We start from the raw sequence: 22,499 nt of genomic DNA on the forward strand, positions 1-22,499 counted from the left end.
CAAGTTTCAAAACAAAATGAAAGCAAAGAGTTTGGACAGAAAGCCCTGTAACTGTTGGTTGTTCCTGTTGTTTGTTTTTTCAACACAGAAGGGGGGTTGGTCACCTGTGAGTTTCTCAACTGGTGGCAGATTTGTAGATGGATTTTCATCAGCATAGAACGGACCCTCAAGTGGGAAAATCTGAAGTGCCTTTAAATTGAGCTGTATTCTCAATCAGACTATACACAAATAAAATTTAACAGTCAAAGAAATTTTTCTACTCAGCCACCACACCCATAAGGACTTGTTGAGCTTTCCTAAATTTCTTTGACCTTTAACTACCGCTCCAAGCACTCTCTCCCTTTGTATTTACAGCTTCAGAGCCTAACAAGGAGTTTGGTGGTACAAAGGAGAGGCTTTGCAGAAACCCTGCTACAGGCTGGGTGCCACCTAGAACTTGTTTTTCAGGGATAATTTACCCACTTTATACACTCTTGCATCTACTATTTCTTATACTGTTAGTATTTGAAAATCGTGAATAAAAGCAAGCATGAAAGCAGAAGTGGGGAGAAAGAGAAAGTGTGTCCCTTTTTGGTGTGAGACACTGACACACTACTGTCTCTGCATCTTTTTTTCTGCAAAATTCTACATGGAATTCCCCTTTAAGCCAATGCACAGTTTTACAAAGATGAGCAGTAGGGCTTTTGTAGACAGTTTATAGGGAAAATAAACAAAGAAAGCACATACACACTCTTCTTTGACAGAATGTGAATCAGATATTATTCATCAACTGTGTGTTAGATCAGATACATATCAGGGTAAAGAGAGGAAAGTAATTTCTTTGTATTTTGGTAGCACTTTACTCTTGCAGCTATAATTTAAAATGCACAAATCCTAATATTAGAATCACTTCACTAAACTTGTATTAAGACTTAGGTTTACTCTAAAAGGAAAACAGTTTCCAGCAGGGATTCGTTGAACCTGCAGAGGCTGACTTCATACTGTATTTCAAAAAACTTTCACAAAACTAGAAGGCTTTGAGAGAAAAGCAGATCCCACCCTATGGCCATGAGGCCCAGCTCTAACTTGCCTCCTTGCCAGTATACTGATAATTAAAGGGTGAGTTGGGCAAAAGGGAATATGCCAAGACACTCCTACATATAAATTCTTAGTGAACAAAGTTTTGGGAGGTTGCTGACATGGGAAACAAACAGAACACCAGGAATTGTAACGTGCCAAGGAAGCATCTTCTACATCTCGCATACTGTTTTGCATGGACAGTACACATTGTAACCACAGTGTGATCACATCTGATTAACAAAAAAAGCTTTTCATTTTTCATTTTTATGTTTGAAGCCAAAACAAGCAATCTATGTTTCCCATTTACATCCTATACTCCCTAAGCACTTTTGGACACTCTCAGGACAGTTATCATGCCTACTTTCTGCAGAGGGCTCAGTACATGAGTCATGTGGCAATCAGTTCCCATTACGTAAATCAAATTTAAATGCTACCCCAGACAGAGCACTCCAGTCACTGACTGCATGTGATTAATTGTTCGACTCTGGATAGAAAGTGAAAGCTGTGTTAGCAACAAGTTACTCTGGCCTTCAGTGTTTGAGGTGAGAGGAAAAATCTTTACAATTTACTGCTAAGCCTCAGATAAGGTTTTTTGGTTTTTTGGTTGTCATTGTCAGTTTGCATCTGAAAGGTACACTAGCAATTTTTGTAGGTTCTGCAAGTACAAAAATCATGAAACAGTAAGCTATGGTAAGCAAATGACAGACCCACCTTAAAAAATCACCTTCCTTCATTGACAAGGAAGGCCAGACTAAGATATTTCAAGGCACCCTAGGAAGATTTCTCATTCATTTGTAAATGGGCACATACAGATAAATCAAGAAGCCATTTTTAAAAATGTTATTTTAAATACTTCTGGAATCTGTCTAAACTCTCCTGCACAACTTCTCAGCTTTTATTAATTAATTTGGGAGAAAATATGTTTTCTCTAATTTCTGGGATTTTCTGTGTCAATTGAAAGGATCTTAAAGTTATTCTCTTAACAAGGTGAGATTTTGCAATCTTTTTCTCCACCCCCAATCATGAAGAGATAGATTTTGCATCTAAATTTGGTTACAGAAATAGACAAACTCCAACTCGTAGCAAGAGAGGTAACCAAATTACCAATTCAACTCTTCCAGCAGCGAAAGTCATTAGCATTGGTCATGAGGCTCGATTAAATGGATCACACAAAACTAATAGCCCTAAATCCTGTTACACTTGAAGCAGACAGCAGAACTCTTTCAGATTCCAGTGGGTCCAACAGTAGTCAGTGACCTTGACAGAGGAACAGCCTGGAGCTCTGTAATGCCTGTGGTAACTGCTTTCCCAAGGACATACCTTATCTTCATATGCTCATATCCAACCATGTATTTTCCTCACGCTTTAGAGGACGTTCCTAAGCTGATTTGCAGACAGTGCTGCCAGAAGAGATGGACAAGCCACCGAGGGACTCCACAGCAGCCTTCTAATAATGCCTGCCTTTACAGGGGCTGACCTCTTTTCACCTTGTTAAAAGCAGTAAGTAGTAAGTAATAGATCTTGTCAAAGGTTACTCTGTAGAATAACCTCTGGAGATATTAGATAGAGGTGTCCAGAGAAATACCACAAAAAGGTGCTGACAAGGAAACCAAGGGGATTATGATTAGGAAGTGTGAATAAGCTAAGGTTTCAAACATACTCAGATTTTGGTTAGAAATGCTGGAGTACAGGAAGGAAATGTTCTACATACCATCAAGCCACCAAAAAGCACACTCGAAAAGACATGCTAAAGAGCCATCACATGGACATTAAATATTTCACTTGATTCAAGAAAAGCTGCAAGAAGTGCAATTCCACACTTAAGAATAAGTAAGTATTTCTTCTCCGAAAGACTTGACACCTCATGATAAAAATTAAGAAACTAATTTACAGAACAATAAACAAAATATACCTACAAAATGTAAATTGCTCCTTCATTGCCATTTTAATCCATTTTTGAATATTCAAATAAATCTAACCTCTTACCAGAATTTCCAGCAGATGCTAATTCCCAATAATAGGTTTCCACTTAAGACACCCACATTTCCTCTAAAGAAGAAGTTAAAAAAGAAGACCCTAAAAACCTAAGACAGCAGCATAACCAAGAAAACTATTCACAGAGCTTCTACTCCTTCCCATCCATAGGGCACTGGCCTTATCTTTGGCATCCACTGCTGGCTTTAACTCAGGATGTGATGGGGCTACAGAAAATGTGCAGCCCAACCACCTCTTCTGCACAGGCAGGAGGAAATCCCCTCCATGCTTAATCTGGGGCTTGGCAAGAGAGAAGAGGTTCTCTCAGCACCTTGCACCCTGGAGGCCATCTCACACATGCCATGCTCTAAGCAGAGGTGGTCTTCAGGTGGACAAGGAAGAAGCATTTCAGTGGGCACAAAAGGATCATCCTTTTTACCTCATGATATGTAGTGTGCCAAACCCACACTTCATCACAAGGCATACTTACTACATTTAAGCTATCTGAAACCAACTTAGAAAATTCAAATCTGAAAACAAGAATCTATTTTCATAACTTGTTTCATAAGACAGTATCTCTTACTGTCCTCGTTATAAATTGTCATTAATTACAATGCTCAAAATCTTTCTCCTCAGCTTATTCTGGCCCTAAAAACTTTCAGTCTGCTGAAAAGCATTTGGCTGACAGCACATGGACTAAAAACTAAACAGACGAGTGGAAGATTGACAGCCTAGAAATAGGCTGCCCTTATAATTCAGGCTGCTAGCTTTTTGGCAAGGAGAAAAAAAAAAAAAAACATATAGAATCAAACAATGCAAAAGGAAATACAGGACACAGCAACCTAACTGCTAAGGAGGGAGCAACACTTTCATAGTGTTCCAGTGTGTATCCTGCAAGCCTCACTCAGTTTAGATAATCCTGTAAGAGGCTCAAGTGTACGGCCACAGTACTGCAGTAAAATGAAATATCTGGAACCCCTAAATTTTTGGATGTTATTAAGTTCATTGACTCATCTGGGATTCATTGACTTCAAGTACTTATATTTAAAAACAAAACAAAACAAAAACATTACTGAGGAAGGGAAAAAAGGAGGGAACACGCATTTACTTTTCACAAAACCTATCTGGCTACATGTGACTGTATTCACTACTCCTAAAGCCATTTAATTTACATTAGGGAATGTAAAATCATCCTTGATGGCATTAAAGATGATTTTCAATTGTACAAAATAGGCATCTGTGTCCTTATTTTCCATAACAGAAGCCAGCAATGTTTTCCTTCAAAGCAGCATTTTTGCATCTTTAAAGGTACGTGCAGAATATCAGCTTGATGCTTGTTGTGATGAAGGACTCCTTGAAAACTTCACAATTAGAGCATGTACTTTTTACTGCTTTGTTGAAGAGATGGAGAGTACCTCAGTCTCTAACGAATAAAGCTTTTTTCCCAAGAACTTGCTAGGAGTTTGAATTAATGAGGAATTAAGTTTCATCTCAGCAGTTATACTGAACTTTAGAGAAAAAGGACCCAATGCCACCAGTCCCCGAGTGCCCTCAACGCCCACTGACTTCAATGGAGGTTGAGAAAGGTCCTCATTTGATTTGACACAGCACCTTGCTAAGTCAGTTGCAATCCCCTTTCCCCCCTTCAAGCAAAGAATTTTTTCCACTCCCCATTTGAGTTTTACTCTGCTTTGACTAGAGATAAAATTAATGTAGATGTTTTGATGCCAACACCGTCCCTGTCAAATTATATAGTGACTTCTCCTGCTAAAACTTGTTTGTTTTCACACCATCATCGCTGATGATCTCAGCACAGCAGCGCTCCGAGAATAATGGTTTAGTCAAATGCAAAGCCAGCAGAAGGAACATAAAACAATGTCTGCTTATATAGGCCCTACATAAATAGTGCTTTTTAAAAATGTTTGGCAATGAAATAATAGTTGTGGTTTTGTTTCATTTTTTTTATAAATTAACCTCTGGATTGTTAAGGGTGCAGAGAACCTTTCCACACCAGAGCCAGTTGTAAGGCCAGAAACTTTTTATTGCATCCTCCTACAAAGGTGACGTGCAGACGTTGCCTGGCTCATGCCCTTATCAAATGAGGGTGGGCCATACCCCACCTGCACAGCTTCAGTGGGGTCAATGGAGTGGTATTGATTTCAGAAGTTTCAGAGCTGACCCCATATATCCTGGGTCACATTAAGAAAATTGAAAGCAAGTGTATACCATTAGGGCTTGGGGTGGGGGGGTTGTGCACTCAATGTTGCCCGTTTACCACTCTTAACAATGTTTTTCTTGGTCAAAATTTCCACTTGATGTATCTTTTAAAAAATCAGAATGGCTCAGGCAGCAAAAAGATTTTTCACAATTTTGGAAAGACTTTGTCTGCTCTCGCTTGCAGGCTGCGAACAGTGCTGGATGCTGAAGTATCCTGTGCCCTATTACCAACATTACTGAAACTGTGGGATTTCTCTGTCTTTCCATTTCTCCCCCTGCCCACCTCCCCCTCCTCACACCCCCACTCTCTTTTTTTAAAAGAAAAAGGAAAAAGCCCACAAAATCCCATGGGCTGAGGTGTTCCTCCCAGTTGACAACAGCACAAAAATAAGAGAGAAAAGGCCCATCAGCACTGGAATTCAGCAGTGCCATGTCTCACTGGAAATCTTGGTGGGCTTTTCCCCTGTGCTATGCAAGCCCAAGGCCGGAGCGGTGACTGTCACAGGCAGCGAGACGCAGACAGATAGATGATGGAGAGTGCAGACTGCGCACCCACACATAAAGCTCGTGAGAGGAAGGAGAGCGCACGGAAGGAATATTAATTGAGCACAAAATAAGAATTCTCAATATCCCCCCCCGCCCCCTGAAAAGTGGCCGCAAGACAAGGAGAGCTGCAAACACGTTCATCCTGAGGAAAGAGCCGCCCGTAACGCGACGTGTCAGACCGCTGCTTTGCTACTGGGGTTTGCGCAGCGCACGGCCAATGGGCTGCATGCAGAATAGACCCCAGGAATCTAATTTTCTTCTCAATGAGTGTTATAACTGTCTACGACTCCACGTTAAAAGAGCTGCTCCAGGTTTGTATCGGGGTAAGTGGAGAATTAGGTTCTGCTGTCATCATTTTTTTAACCCACAAAGATCTGATTCTTCTCACCCAGCCAAACTCTTCTGATCTTTTCCACTTGTCTAGAGAAACTTGTCTTTCAAATACATCAAAACAGTTAAATTACTGCTTTCTCTCACTTTTTGTGTCAAACCAGCAATTACTCAAATTTTACCCATTTTTTTACCCATTTCTATGCTTGAGCCATATACCACTTTATTTGCACTGAGGAGTAAAGGGGCAGTACAAGGATTTTAGAAAGTCTTTAAGTTCCTACATCATTCATTTTTTTCTCTCACTGCCTTTTTTTAATACCTTTCCATTGCACAGCCAGTAAAAAAGCCCATACACTGACCTCATTTTACAACAGGTGTAAGATAATACTAAAGTGCTACACAGACACACTTAAGGATATGAAAGTGAGAAAAGAAGGAAAATTCCTTGTTTTTAATTACAAAATCTATTCTTTTCACTTATTGTTCATACTGCCTGGGAAATGAAGGAAAGTTGTACAGATACAGATGTTGTCAACCTTAAAAAAAAGTGCACCAATTATTACCAGCAAGAGAAGTTTTGCTTGTAGTTGTTGTTTTCTAAGTCACAAAAAAGTAAGATGCTGTTATGGTTGAGATGCTCACAAAATCTTTAAAAAAAAAATTCTTCACCCTAAAACGTTCACTCAGAAATGAAGTTAAAAAGCAGGTAGTAAAAGACAGTTCTGAACAAAGCAATTGATTGTGTTTTCCGTACCCCATTGCTCAGCTTCCAATTTTTTCAGGTTAACATCTACTTCCACTCCAAGAAGAAAATTTTCCTATGAGTGAGGTATTCTCATTCCCAAATTTCTAACATCAGCAGTGCTCATTTTTGGGTGAGCACATTCAGGTCACCTTTGGTGTTCCTGCTGGGCTCCTAAAAGTGAAAAACTCATTCATTGATCTGACCAAAACTAGAAGCAGGCCAAGCTTAAACCCACCGGCCAAAATCAGTTGACAGTAGATCCCTTTGTGACAGGGTTTACTATTCACAATCTGAAGGTCCTCACCTAGCAGCTAACTATTGCTATTAAATACAAAGATTTTTTAAGTTAAGTAAGAGGTATATTTAGACTGGGAATAATGTTAAACCAGTTCACACAACATTGGGTTACTGGCAGTTGGTTTGCAGTATCAGTGCACAACAGAGCGACCTGGTAAGAGCATCACCTGTATCTTAGAGGGCTTCTTTGCTTTCTAAGGCCAAGTGGTACTCCAAGGGCAGCCACCATACCAACTCAGCACTCCAGAACTGAAAGATTTAAAGCACAACAAATGACAAAAAATACAGAGTGCGATGTGAAAACATTGCCATTCAATGCTTACTGGTGTAGTAAGCTCCATGCAACACATCCTAATCCCAGTCTCAAATTGCATTTGTTGTGCTGCAGAGCCCCCTGTGCTGAGCATACACGTTAAGTAATGTAAAACCTACATTTAGATAACTCATATCTTAAACATGGAGATCACTGTCCAGGGGAAATTCTCACCTTTGGCAAAGTAGCTTCTGGATACTTGTGAACAGCTCAGAAAAGATGGCTCTGAACAACGCTGTGCTAGATGCAGCAAGTAACTGAAGGCATAAGGCCACAAAGGAAATGGGTAAAGAGTTCTCCCTCTAAACAAGAAAAAAAATTGCCCTACTTAAATACATTTCTCTAATAATTATTGTATTAGATTTAGGGAGTAAGCTCGACACATTTAAGCTCAGCACTCTTGGACAGAAAACTCCAAAGGACACAAATACGCTGAGACTGTGAGTGAGCCCTCCAAATATGCATGGGGCTGTTCAGGGACGGGGACATCCAAAGACAGAGCCTTCGGTGAGAAGCTGAGAGGAGGGCATGTGAAGAAAATCCTCTGAGAAAACACTGCAAATGAAAAGAAAGCAACACAAACCATTTGTAGAGTTTATGGGGGCAGAAAGCTGAGGGTGAGACCAAACGATGCCCAGATCCTGAGTTATTACCAGAGCTCTCGGAACCCTAGTAAGAGTAATGAAAGCATTCAAAGCCAAAGAAAAGCAGCACTGACTCCCAGTTCTGGCAAAGGCAGCAGAGGATTTGTAGTATTTTCCCCCAATTAAATTTGAATCTCCTTCTTCCCTTCTTCTTCTAAAGATGTTGCCCTTTCCATCACGGAGTGCAGCACTAAGGCTGAACCCCGTACCTTCACATCCTCTTACAGGGAACAGTGTCACGACGGTGACACCAACTGCCTCAAAAGACAGATTAAAAAAGCAGGACACCTATGCAAACAGCGCTAATTGCAACGTTCGGAGGCATCTATTTGGAAGTTGTGTGCAGGACTGACTTCTGGAACAAATTCTCAAAAAGGGGGGGATGGAAACGAGAACCAAAAGCAAAACATCTTTTAAGCTAAGGAAATTGTAGTAAGCTTTCAATGTTTTACTTCGAAAATCCTACAGCCTTCAGCAAAATCCTTGGAAAATCTCCCCGTGTTTATAAAATAGCATTTGATATCACCATCTAGAAACCTACAAAGCAGTGCAAGCAACCCTTCTGAAACTCTCGAAAGCCAAATAACAGCTGCATTTCCCATGTGGCGGCTAATAAAAAAAATGCTGACTCTCCCCAGTTTTAATTACAGAGTAAAATAATACGTGAATGTAATATAGTAGGCGCAGTATTATTTGAAAGTACCGGGGTTGCCCCTTCAACCTGAGGCACGACGTGAGCAAACAGCGCGTGGAGCAGCAGAACAGCTCCTGGATGCAACAGGGCGCAACAGCTTTCTGCTCCAACAAGTCCTTTTATTGCATCCCTGACATAATTGCCGTGCGTACGTTATGTGTGCTTGTTATGTGTACCTGAGATGATTTGAATTGTTTCTTTGAGTACAACAACAACAACAAGTATTTCCGTAACAGCACTTTGTTTTCACGTGTCAAGTCTACAAAAGCTGATTTCGGCATTTACTCCTGCAGTATGGCTCACGTTCAAGTGTGGCATGGTAAGATACCGTCTGAGATCATTGTTTTGTTTGTATCAAAGAATACTGCACCATCAAAATTTCAACTTAACGCATAATGCAATTTTTAATAAGAGGAAAAGTGTTCTTATAGCTCCTATTCTGAACTGTTGCATTAATTTGGTGATCAACTTCAAGCATTTTTCAAGGCAGAAGAATGCAAAAGCCCCCAAAACAGAGAGGTATTTGAAGGTATTTGAGAGGTATTTATAGATAAACCCTAGAGCACTGTTTATCTATAAATCATCTTTTTCAGGGGATGAACAGTGATATGGAGGGGGCAAAGCGATCGGAATCGCTGTGAGGTGGTGCAGAAGTGGCAGCAACACAGTGTGCTCCCTGATCAGCCCTGGCATTGAGTGCCCATGACTGACAGAAACTCTAAATGTTGCAAATATTTCCACTAGGACTCACGTGTGTTCACTGCAGTGAGAGTTTATGCATGAAACACTAAGCCAAATAAGCTCTCTTAATTATAGATATATATAATTACATATATATAATTAATTATATATATATGTCTACTTATTAAATTGGTTGGTATGGGATGCCAGCACCAAAACAGAAGAACTGCTTGGATGTACGAAGCAGAAGTGCCAGACCTGTTGCTTTACACACATATCTGGGATTCAAGTAGCGGCATCTACCGAACATGGCTCTCTTGTAACAAGTTGCAAGAAAAATCCGTATCTGTGGGCCCTGAGAAAATGTACTGCTTAGCTGCAAGTATAAATCATACCGTGCTTACTAATTAAAAAATGCTTAAAGCTGAAATGGTTTTCTTCTTTTTATTGGAAAATCCTGTCCAGAAATATTTTTCTTTAAAGACGGCTAATAGTATATAAGGAAAGGACTAAGTCCTGAAAGCAACAGGTTCATAGAAAATCCCAAAAGTTAGCTAACAGCAGAAATTAGAGACAAGGAATGACTAAGATAGGGGAGAACGTCTTTGATTAAATGAACCGCTTTAGAAGCAACAACACCCATTTCAGGAGCTCCTCTAATACTGAAGACCCTCCTGCCTTGGTTGGTGTTGCTAAGTCAGTCTCAAATCATTCTGTGATACTCACCGATGGCAGGGAGGGCTCTGCCACACAAAGCCAGAAGTTTCAGTACTTAAAGTTACCTTCCAAAGGCAACCTGAGATTTCCTCTGCTTTATCAACTCCAGAGCAAACTCCAGCTCTGCCAGAAGTAATCTCTTACAGAAGACCCCTCCGAAGTGCCCGGGGTAAATGTGAGTTGTTGCAGCATATTTGAGATTCTCAAAGTGAGGAAGTGAAGATCAAATTAAAAAGCACGTACTGCTCTTTACCTGTCATTCTGATAAATGGTATTATAAATATATATAAAATGGCAAGCACAATCTCGCTCCTATCTCTCCTATTCATCCACATACAAAGTTTGCTTCCCTTTACATAACTCAGCTTGAATTAGCAGTGGTAGAGTTCAATTAATTGAGGCTAAAGTCTAAATGTCTGCTTTGACGAGGGAAAGAGGGTTCTGACCATCCAAAATGCAGAAGGCTTTAAAAATCCCATGATTTTAACTTCTGGAAGAGTGCCACCCAATATCCAGAAGTGGCAAACAGAGCTTATTGCCTTTTATATGTGCTCTCATGAAACCTTCTGATTTCAAGCATCGGTCTGCAAGTCTCCAATCAAAACTGTAACAACTGGAGACTGCAGTTTCTTTTTTTAAGCCATAAACTCATTATTTCTATTTCCTGCTTCACTCAAGTGTTTCATTTAAAGTTTTGAAACTTTTATGATCCCAGCAGATGCAAGCAAACATAAATCCCATTTAAGCAAATGGGGCAGCAGAAACGTCCCAAAGCCTGTGGGCAGCAGTAGGCACAGGTTCTACATGAGCCATGCACGGTACAGATTAAGGAGAAATCCTAGTTAGTTATCACAAAAAGAGGCTCCTTACCATTATCTGTAGAGTACAGTCGGGTCCAAGTCGTTTTGTTCAACCACCGCTAACTGCTCTTTCTATTTAGTGACTTTAAAATAATTACAAAACCCACCTCCCTTCACAGTGATAGCTGGAAGGAAACTACCAAGAGCTTTCAGGCTTCAGCAATGAAGGCCATCAGAACGGGGCTTCTTTAAAGCAGTGGAAAACAGCACGATCAGGAGTCAGGTCCCAGGCTGCAGAGTTTGCCCCTCTCCCTCGCTCCCCGTGGCTGCGAGTAAATGAGCCTAATTTTTCCAATAGCCTTTAACTCCCCAGATTAACCGACGTGGAAAAAGTGACTACAAACTTGTAGCGCTGTCTAGCCTCCAACCCAGCACGGAACCAACTTTGTGGGGAGTGCTGAAGGACACCTCGCAAGCTGCAACTTGCTGGCATCAGAACCCAGCGCAGCGCTGCGCCCTCTAGTTCGCTCCGCCCGCGGGAGGGATGGATGGATGGACGAGTGGATGGATGGACGGATGGATGGACGGATGCCGCGGGATGCGGGGCTGAGGCTCTCCAAGATGCCATTGGTTTGCACAGTGTGTTTTCTTTTCTTTTTTTTTTTTTTTTCTTTAATAAGGTATCACTACTGAGATAATCCACATCCAGTGGATATGGGAAAATTTAGGCTATAATAGCGCGGCGAACTTCTGCGTCCATCTTTGATTTACAAGATAAAAGCAACTTTTAAATTAAAGCGCCCCTCTGCTAATAGAGCTTATTATGCCAGAGACGGGACTGATTTTCCTAGAAAGTTGTCCCTGTGTGCATGCCTATTATCTCTGCTTTCCCCCTTCCACTAATGAGCATTTATCTAAAGAGCCCGTTAATCCTCTGATGCGTGCTTCTGGTCAGAGGTAACAGTTTGAATAAAACCACTAATCACTTATCGCTAATCACCGATCATTAATCACACTTCTCCCCGGTGCTTTGCGACCCGCGCAGCTCCCCTCGGGATTAAGGAGTCACAAATAAGGATCTCAGCCATTTCTCTTAAAGAACTTCCAGCTTTTGAAAACGGCAACCGCATTCACCGCATGAAAGTTACAAAATACCAAAGCGACGACTTTCAACGACACTCTCCTGCTGAAAGCCGACCGTCTTTCAGCAACCCCCCCGCTCCCCGCCCCGTGATTTAGGCGGTGCGCTTGCATCCAGCCCTCACCCTCCGACTCCCGATTCTCTTTCTGCGCGGTTTCTGGCTTATTTCTGAGTGACACTTTCTTACAATAAACTTTTCCTCCGCCGCTGTTCCCTGACGCACTGCGCGCTGTTCGGACGGGGAAGGGCCGGGGCACGGCGCCGGGCTGGGGGGCTCTGGGAGCCGCGCAGGGAAGCCCGGAGATGCCGCTCCGCACTCAGCAGCCCGCTCTTCCCTCTCGAACTTCCCCTAGCTAAGCACCGATAAAACAGGGAAATCTCATCGGGCTGCTTTAGCGCACTCCAAACATCGCTCCGGACTTTAACATAGGGACGTTCCTTTATCCCTACCCCCGCCTCTGCACGACCTCTCAAAGCGAGAAAGCCCCGGAGATGAAGGATCACTCACCATGCCGGGACATAAATAATAGAGCAGGCAGAATTTAGCAAGTATTCCCCTTATACTCCCGAAGCTCTGAGCGTCCTGCAAACTTCGCTGGGGAGAGAGAGAGCCCCGTGAGAGCGGGCAGCGGCGGACGGCTGCAACGGGGGGACAGCGCATCACAAGCGGAGCAGCAGCGCGGCACCGGCCCTCCGGCAGCAGCGGTGCACCGAGCTCTGCGCCCACCGGAGGGGCTGCGAGTCCCGGCCGCCCGACTCGTCCGCAACTTTGCGAAGCGGCGGGGAAGCTGTCACCGCCGGGGAGCGCGGAGACGCGGAGCTGCGCCCGCATCCCGCTCGGGGAGGCTCTGCCCGCGCCCCTTCCCCATCCCATCGCACGGCATCCCATCCCGCAGCATCCCGCTCCGTGCCATGCCCGCCCCGGGCGCTGCCCCATCCGGCTCCGCGCACGCCCCTCTCCCCGCGCGGTCCCGGCGGAGCAGCGGAGGCGGACACCGACCCGTGCGGCTCCCGGCAGCGGGGAAAAGCGTCCCCGGGCGCGGGGTTGCCCCTTCCCCAGCCCCGCAGCGTTCGCTCCGTGCCGCGCCGCGCCGAGCGCCTTCCCGGGGCAGCCCTGCGTTTTTAGGAACTTACCGCCCGGCGCAGCGCGGCGCGGCGGGGACGGGACCGGCAGCGCGGCCGGAGGAACCACGTTGGACTGAGGGAAGGTTACAATACGTTCTATTTAGAGAAGCATTACATCACCCTCCGTGACGTCACGTGGGATTCCTGAACTTCTAAATCATTGCAGTCCGTGCCGGGAGGGAGGGGGGGGGGGGTTGCCGGCAGCGCGGGGCGGGGGCGCGGCCTCGGACGGTCCCACCTCCGGCGCACACGGGGCGGGCCGGGGTGAGTCACCGCGCCGGGAGGCCCCGCCCCGCACCGGGACAGCGGAGGGGTCCGCCACCGCGCGGCCGGGATGGGGCGGCCCCGAGGTGCTCCGCGCCCCGCGCTGCTGGGAGAGCGGCGGGGTTCTTATCCGGAGAATGGGTGACGCAGAGCGCGGGACTCGGGTGCCGTGCCCGGGGTGACCGTGCTGGGGGATGTAAGGACGGAGCGCAGCCCTGCCGGAAAGGACCTGGGAGCGCTGGTGGACAGGAGCCAGCAATGTATCCCCGCAGCCCAGAAAGACAACCGTAGCCTGGGCTGAGTCCAAAGCAGCACGCTCAACAAGGTGGGGAAGGTGATCCTGCCCCTCTGCTCTGAGTTGGTGAGACCTCACCTGGAGTACTGCATCCAGATGTGGAGTCCTCATTACAGGAGAGACATATTGCTGTTGGAGCGTGTCCAGAGAAGGGCCACAAAGATGTCTCAGGGATGGAACGCCTCCCCTACAAGGATACGCTGAGAGAGCTGGGGCTGTTCAGCCTGGAGAAAGCTCTGAGGAAACCTGAGAGCAGTCTTTCAGTATCTAGAGTAAGAAAGAAGAGAACAGACACTTTAGCAGAAGTCCTGTCTGTTGTGATAGGACAAGGGGAAATTATTTCAAACTAAAAGTAGAAAGATTTAGATTGGATATAGGAAAAAGTGTTCTAGTAAAGGTGAGGCACTGGAACAAGTCTCCCAGAGGCATGGTGGAAGCCACATCCTTTGAGATATTCAAGGCCAGGCTGGACTAGGCACTGAGCACCTGATTTAGCTGTGGGTGTCCATGTTTACTGCAGAGGAGGCTGGAGTAGGTAACCTTTAAGGGTCGCTTCCAACACAAATGATTCTACAGTTCTATAACTCTTAAGTGTTAGCTGCAGTTTTATACTGCCAGTCTACTGAGATTGCTTTCTTATGAATCATATTGCAGACTCTCAGTGACATGTACACAGATTACAAGAGCAAGTAACGCTTTGAGTGTACAGAGTTCCTGAGTTGACTCTACTCTGTGTTCATGACAGGTGGTTACACTGAATTGTGCTGACTGCGAAGTAGAGAGATGCTGTGTTCCTGAGATGACTCTCCGGTCCCAAAGGAAGGTTCTTGACTCCTGAAATGAGCTGTGTGTGCTGAGGGGTGAGCACAGGCAAAGCTCCAGTTCCTCTCCAGCTGAAATCCACTGCAGTGTGGCACAAATTGCCACTTCCTCCCCCCCCCCCGCCCAGTTCCTGTTGCACTTCTCAGCAGCTCCTGTTGCCCTCCTCCTGTTCATCCCCTGCCTGTATCTGATCTCCCCTCATCCGTCGGCAGCCTTCTCTCCATCCTCAGCCAACCACTTTCTTAGTCCGCACTGACCCACACGGGGATGTGAAAAGCAACACCGAGATGCACAGCTCTGTTTGGTTCTGCCTTCAGAGAGGGGACATTCAGGGAATGTAGCTGCTGAGCTGCTGGTGCAAACCGAGGGGTGCCCTATGGCAGGGAAGGCTCTGCCAGCAGAGCGGCCGCCTCCCGCTGAGCCGAGGCGTGTTGGCATGCCGGCGATGCACTGAGCAGCTCTGTAATAGCAGCTCCTATCAAGGTGGTTTAGATTAGCATAATGGACTCAGCAAATCAGAAATGTGTGCGGAGTCAGTGAGCACAGCCCCGCTGACAAGCTGTAACTTGAGAACCTGCTCTGTACCGGGGACAAATTTGGGCAAATCTTAGAGGCTCATCAAAGGCACAGCCTGGGACAATGGGGTGGTTTCTGCACCACTTTGAGTTCCTGCTCCAAAAGCAATAGAGGTTCCAGGAACAAATAGGGGGGTGGGATAATGTTAGGCAAGGAAATTTACTTTCTCTGGTACATTGTTTCTGGAATGGCTAAATTTTAGAAGCAGCTTTCCAAAATACTCCAGCCTGGGGCAGGCACCTGGTACGGAAATCCTCATCCGGAATGGCTTCAAACTTGGCAATGTCTTCTAGTGATTGAAGAAACTTGTAATGAGAAGCACTAAGTAATCAGCTACATGGGGCACTACTTGTTTTATCTGTCTCGTAATTAAGTTTAAGGTATGAAGTCATTTCAGGTTGGATATTAGGAAAAATATCTTCCCAGAAAGAGCGGTGCTGCAGTGGCACTGGCTGCCCAGGGTGGTGGTGCAGTCACCATCCCTGGAGGTGTTCAAGAACCATGGGGATGCCACACTGAGAGACATGGTTAGTGGGCAAGGTGAGGATGGGTCGGCGGTTGGACTCAGTGACCTCAGTGGTCTCTTCCAACCTTCATGGTTCTATGATTCTTTGAAATCACGTCTCTTCTATTTTTATAAAGCTGCTTTCTTCTGATGGCAAAATCACTACTTAAATACTTCTCTGTCTTATATATGTCCTAATAAATGTTTCCAGAGAATCTCTGCCATTTTGATTTCCTATAATTACAAAACTCAGGAAGAACATACTCTTCAGAGCTGTACTTCATTGGTATGAAAACTACTCAGACTTTAACAGTGAATTGAATTAGAATGACATTTTGTTTGACTGATGGTAAATGACAGTAGTGCTGCTTCAGCAAACACCTCAAATCTTTGTCATATCATTAAAATCACGGATAAGTAAAGATACTAAAATAATTACAAGACTTTTGCATGTCACATATCAGTCTCAGGAAGACACTATTGCTGTCACATAAAATTAATATTTACTGCTGGCACAGTTTAATATTTTACATACCTCTTCTTCCTATGACATCGTTAACCACATGTTTAACCAAGCTGTTGCCAGCACAGCTTTGGCCCTTGCAATTATCTCATTACAAGTACCTTTCAGCAGTATCTTTTGGTCTAATTGAACAGTAATTTATTCACCTCCTTATACTCTGCTAAACACTTCAGATCTCCACACGTGTCTTGTAAAACTATCTACGAAAAGTAAAAAATATATAATTCAGGACTCTTTTTCTTTTAGTAAAGATCTATACTAGACACGGTAACAGAGCCTTGGAAATAAAATGATAAGGAGAAGAATTGATTTCTGGATCTTCACATATTCTTTAATCCATGGCCATAGTAAAACGCATTTTAAAAGGGGATACAAATTATGCTATTTAATATATAGTAATCCTAGTAATATCCTGAACAAATATAAATCTGGTATTTTTAATGCAACACTTGGTTCCTTAATTATTACATCTCTGTTCAGATCCTATCCCTACTTATTTTAGTAACAAACTGAAAGGGATATGAGCACAGGGAACCAAGTACTTGCTATGGTTTCAGGGGCTCACTAGGAAGTACCAGATTAGTCTTACAGCTGAGGCAGAAATTGGAGAATTAACCAGAAGTCAGGGAGTATTCAGCATTTAAAAAAAAAACAAAACAAAACAAAACAAAAAACCACTTCTATTAGCTGCAATTCAAACAGAAAGCAGTGTTCCTGTTCAACACTGTCATTTCTCCAGCGGGCTGGAGAGGAAAGGAAGTGTGATACCTCACAGGGATGTGAAACAGCCGTGTGGGATGTCGAGCATGTCACATCTGCATTTCTTCACTTGTAGCATGTCTCTCCATCTGATGGTCCCACCTGTCCTGCACCACGTTCCTCTGTCCTCAGCAGGGGACAGGAGAGCAGATCTCAGGAGGAGCCACTGCAATGCAACAAAAGAGCTTTGTGAGAGAAAAATGACTTGCCCCATTCCTTCTACATACATCTACAATATGGATTAACTTGAGAGTGTGTTTGATCCTGTGATAGTACAAAAAGCCACAGCTTTCTGTTTCCGGAAAATAAAGATGCCTACCAGCACCTCTTGTTTCTTGCAACATCAAATTGAAACGTCACCTCTCTCCAATCTCTGAATGATGCCCCAGGCTGTGGCTCAGTGACAGATGCTGTGCGACCCTGAGACAGGACTTAATAAAGGATTACTATTTTCTTTGACACGTTTTTCTGCAAGGGCAAACTGACTTGAATTTCTACATATCTATCAAATGGGAGTCACTGCCTTCTGCCACAGCCCAGAACTTTTGCCCATATATTTTTTCCACTCCCTGGAAGTTTACCTGTGAAGGACCACATTAAACTCCCCACCTGAATTCAACTGCCAAGTGTTGACAAAGCATGAGGAGGCCAATGCACACTGCTACTGAGAAGCAACAAAGCACAGCGCTGGGAGGAGGCTCTTGGCTGACTTTTAACTCATGGCAGAGATGTGCTGATTGCATCGATCTAACTGAACTTTGAGCAACCCTTAAACAATCACTTTGAGCTCTTCTTGAGTTACCCAAATTAGTCTTATTCCTTACATTACTCCTTATTCTTGGTAAAAGAGGAGTCATGGTGCTGTCCTTCTTGGAATATTCCTAGCTATAACTGCACTGAGACTGTTGTTCAGCGTATGAATATGGAAGTCTGGTTTGGAACATATTTTCTGGAGAACATGGCTCCAGTCAGACACATATGGAGGCACACATAGCTTTTTCTGTTTGGCTGGGCTTTATGGTCTTTTTTGTTGTATTGGATTGTCGGTTTTTTAGCCTTGGGAGCAGAAAGGGAAATAAGGGGATGGCATTTCTATATGCTTCTGAGAAATAATATTTAAAAATGGAGGAAAAAAGAAATTCTAATTTGTCCTATTTTGTCACATCCCTTTTTAATAGACTGGAATAACAGCTGCATTTGTGCATTAAAAAAAAACAAAAAAAAAAAAACCAAAAACAAACAAACAAACAAAAACAGAGGTTCATGCGACAAAAAGATCTTAGAGACATTTTAAGTGCTATTATTTTTTAAAGAGACTCTGTCTTACCCATTCTGTCTGTGGTGATATCAGGAATATCAGAGATACAAAAGTTGCTCTTCCATCTTTAAGTATGCTAATGACATGGTTTGCTCATACCTTCATATGACTCACTTTAACTTTTTTGCTGCTTGAAACAGAAAAAGGGGGGAAATATAATTAATAAGAATCTTCAGATACTGTTTTTCAAATGCTTCTTCTAACATTTATATCAGGATGCTTAAAAACCCAAGAGGAGGGAAGAAATACATGAATGGTCCTTAACAGAGGACCACTGTTACTCAAGTTATATCAAGGGGCTCAGGGATGAGGGCTGCAGAAGGGTGGTAACGGAGCCTTCCACAGCCCAGTTCATAACACCCACTGCAGTTCCCTGCACGGCCTGCTTAGTTAAGATTTGTGCAGGGAGAGTCACATTTCTGCCTTATTTTTCAGTCCAAGAGCTGCAAAGGAAATGACAAGTAATATCACAGAGTCACAGAATGGCCAGGGTTGGAAGGGACCTCAAGGATCATGAATCTCCAACCCCTTGTCACATGCAGGGCCACCAACTTCCCCATTTAATATCAGACCAGGTATTAGTTCCCAAGCAATTGCAAAGTTACTAATTGCGGTGATGCAGCAGGAGAAAGTGAAGTGTTTGCTACCAGGCTGCAGCATCAGGATTTCACACAAATGTGGATGAGGACATTAATAATGACTTTCGAGTAGGATTTGACTCAGGCACACGTAAAGAGCAGTCCTATCAGGACGAAATAAAAAGCCACAGTAGCCAAAGGGTTAACATGACTTTTTCTAGAACAAAATGACTAAAAATCACATTAAGAAAAACGAAAATTGGTCTGCACTACTAAACCTCATCTGCCTCTAAGAACTTACATAATATACTGCTGACATCACAACGATATAAATTACACGGTACATTCACATGTGACTTAGAGGTTATATTACTAGTGCATGGAAAAAAAAAAACAACCTTTAACTTTCAATTTTTAATTTAGGATGGACTACTGCAGTTATGTATTATAAAATTAGATATACATACCAAAATAGCAACAGCAGCTTGACTTTTTAGGACTTTTACACCAGCAGGTGCAAAAACATTGGTTTAATCAAAAGCTCATAGCTGCACAAAACCATTTTTAGAAAGGGTATAGCTTTGCTTTCATTCTTGTAATGCAGAATGTGTCACGTGTTTTATTTTAGCTGAAGTACAGAATCATGTTTGTTGCATTTTGCTGCTGTAAATCCATGGGTAAAATCCTGGCCTCACCAAAGTCAATAGGAAAACTCCCATGGATTCAATGAGGCAGGCCAACATTCATCCCGTGTCTGCAATCAATCATTAAAATGTAGCCTGCTCCAATGAGTGACTAAACAGGAAAAAAATTACAGCAGAATACTTTGAGTAGTTTGCAAATATTTTAGAGACTTGAGACTCAGGCAATAATGCCTCTCCTAGTTACTCCTAGAAAAACATTTACAAAACTAGTGCTTGTACGTAGGTGATTTCCAGATAGGATTTGCAAAGCTTGCTCTATATTTGACATTTAAAAATACGTTGGTTTTAACTTCATGTCTTTCTCAATAATCCCTTGTCACTTCTATAAGTTTCTTTTGCAGATTTTATCCTTTGGTTGAAGAGGAGGAAAACCTCTTAAATTTCTAGAAAGAGAAATTCATGGTTCTTAGAGGATAGTGCAAGAAAACAAGACAGATACATATTTAGAGGTAATAAATCTTATTCTGCCATCCATTAGGTTTGTCTCTAAAGATCAGCACGCTAATATGAAAAAGAAGAAATGACATATGAAAGTGACAGAAAACTGAGAAGTAGAACAATAGACGAAGTACATGGCATGAACCCTGATTTCCTCTTCTCCTCCCCCATCTATCACGGACCAAGCAACACACCCCATGTCCCAAAGACAGACTTACATAATATTTAAGGCATGAAAACTGAAGAGGCTGCACAGGGTTTCTAAAATGCACAGCTTGTGAGGTGCGGTGAAAGCTACAAGGAGTTTTTTCTTACGTATTACACAGAGCTACAGATAAGACATTTATTCAGATATGGCTGAACTTCAGCTAACAGCAACACGACCAAATTAACTTTATGTAAATAAACAAAAAAATTCTGATTCAGACTTCTCACTGGATAAGCAAGTAAATCAGAATGATATACTAAATTAATTCCTGCTTTTGAAAGTGATGTATTTCATTCCTAAGAGCAACAAGGAAAGCAAATTCTCAGTATATTTGTCATCCTAAAAGTTTTTCAAGGCCCCCCTCAATAAATTAGAAGGGAAGCACGAGTGAAAGGGATGCTCTACCTGCACAAAAATGGGGAACGTGGAAACTAATCTGTACACAAGGAAAATTTACCTGAATGACTACTGTATGAAACATACAAATGGTATACTCCTACCTCATTCATATAGCTGGGATCTCAGAATCATGGGATCATTATGGTTGGGAAAGACTTCTAAGATCACCTAGTCCAACCACCAACCCAGCCCCACCATGCCCACTAACCATGTCCCTCAGTGCCACATCTACCCATTTTAAGAAAAGGATGTGCAATGTACAAGAGTTTGAAGTGGAATCAGAATGAAGAATAAGACAGGTTTTTAGATTCTGTGCTCCTAGAAAAGACGAATGAGCTTAAATATTTAGGACGGATTACCTAGTTCATTTAAGCAAACAGTGCCACTAAAACTAATTCAGTTACAGCACGGCTGACTAGAAACACCTTTAGAAAACACGGGTGCATCGTGGAAAAAGAGAGAACTTGTTTTTCTGAAGCTGCAATTCTAAACTGTTTCAAGCATTGTTTTAGTAGCAGAGATAAATAGCTCGTGTCAAGAGAGAAAACCGATGCAAGTGCTGCCAGAAGATCCGGTGACACTCAGCACAACCTAGCATGAGGTAGGCAGCACTGAAAAGATCACGAGGTGAGGATGGAAATTAAATGGTCAGACAATGATAGGAAAAATACCTGGGTACAAAAACATATCAGCTTATTTGTGTGCAGGACAGTAGAACAGAAACAATGTGATCTCAGTTGATTGAGACATCGATTTGTTTGTGGAAAGCCCTAAGAGGTGGCAAAATGCCTGCTGGAAACATGAGGGGAAAAATGCTCACACTGAAATCCTAGACCCAGTGATGCTCATGCGTGTTTTGCTATTAATTGCTGGCTCAGTGTTCACTCCCTTGTTTTCCCCCGAGGAGGATACATGGGACACACCAGGTAAGGGGATTGAAGATGTGGAAGAAGTGCTGTGGGTTGCTGGAACATACACACAGATAAATGCCGACGCCATGGATGACTCAGGCATGAAATTAAGAAGAGAAAGTTTGTCTCAAAGACTGTTGTTAAATATTTCCAGAAGAGAAAGACTCTGGATGAGAGCAACATTGGAAGAGGGAGCTGAGCATTTCCTAAGGAGTTTAATTTTCTTTTGGAAGCATTCAGCTTGAAAGTAGAGCAGAAAATAGCGGGGCCAGCCATGAGATGTAGTGCGTAAAGATGTCCTTAGGGACAGAGAAGATATGCAGCTCATCAGAGCTGACAGGGACTGTTAGATACTTGGCTGTACCAAAGTCCTCCTTCTTCAAAGATGGTGAATGCCAGCATCTAATTCTAATTTTGTTTACCATATTTAGAGAAACGCATGACAGTTTTTCACACTTTGCAACCAAGAACTTCTTTCAGTGTCTATAAGCACTAACTTGAACTCTGTCAGCCTTCAGAAAGCAGAATAAAAATGAAACAAAATGCAGTAAGTTGTTCAGTTTGAGAAAAGTTCCTCATGTTTTAAAGACTACTGAAAATTGAAGGAGAACAGGTTTAATTTTCTCATTTTTTAAACTATCTCCTCATGAGGGTTTTTTATGTTTTCTTTTCTAAAACGTATGGAAGTTTTTAAAAGAATCCCTTAGCTGTGCCTGCACAGACACAGCCCGAATGGGGCAATGTGAGCACTGAGCCAGGCCTGCTATCAGCAATATTAACACAACTGATTATGCTGATGGAGTGAAGCCACTGTTTTTATCTTACCTGAGATAAGGCATACAGGATATACACAGGATATAAATTGATATAAATTGCTATTTGAAATGCAAGGGATTAAAATAAAAGGGGGAGG

At 43.0% G+C, this 22,499-nt stretch overlaps 1 protein-coding gene and 1 long non-coding RNA gene across 4 annotated transcripts in view; both read right to left on the bottom strand.

Moving 5' to 3' along the window:
- The window catches only part of CREB5 (cAMP responsive element binding protein 5), a 241,362-nt gene extending 227,994 nt beyond the window's left edge, over nucleotides 1-13,368 (bottom strand). The window contains exon 1 of the mRNA XM_031590159.2: nucleotides 13,296-13,368. The gene's annotated coding sequence lies outside the window, so the exon portion shown is untranslated. The remainder of the gene's footprint in view (nucleotides 1-13,295) is intronic.
- Nucleotides 13,369-13,746: 378 nt separating this feature from the next.
- Nucleotides 13,747-22,499, bottom strand: part of LOC116227072 (uncharacterized) — a 67,001-nt gene continuing 58,248 nt past the window's right edge. The window contains exons 4-6 of one of the 3 annotated variants that reach the window (XR_016467738.1): nucleotides 18,358-18,475; nucleotides 17,040-17,196; nucleotides 13,747-14,112 (exon numbers count right to left, since the gene is read on the bottom strand). This is a non-coding gene — a long non-coding RNA (uncharacterized LOC116227072). Of the gene's footprint in view, nucleotides 14,113-16,631; nucleotides 17,197-18,357; nucleotides 18,479-22,499 lie in introns of those variants that run through there. The other 2 variants (XR_016467736.1, XR_016467737.1) reach the window with 2 other exon arrangements.

This window comes from Phasianus colchicus, chromosome 6 (genome assembly GCF_987193195.1).
Source record: "Phasianus colchicus chromosome 6, bPhaCol1.hap1.1, whole genome shotgun sequence".
Classification (NCBI taxonomy): Eukaryota; Metazoa; Chordata; class Aves; order Galliformes; family Phasianidae; genus Phasianus; species Phasianus colchicus.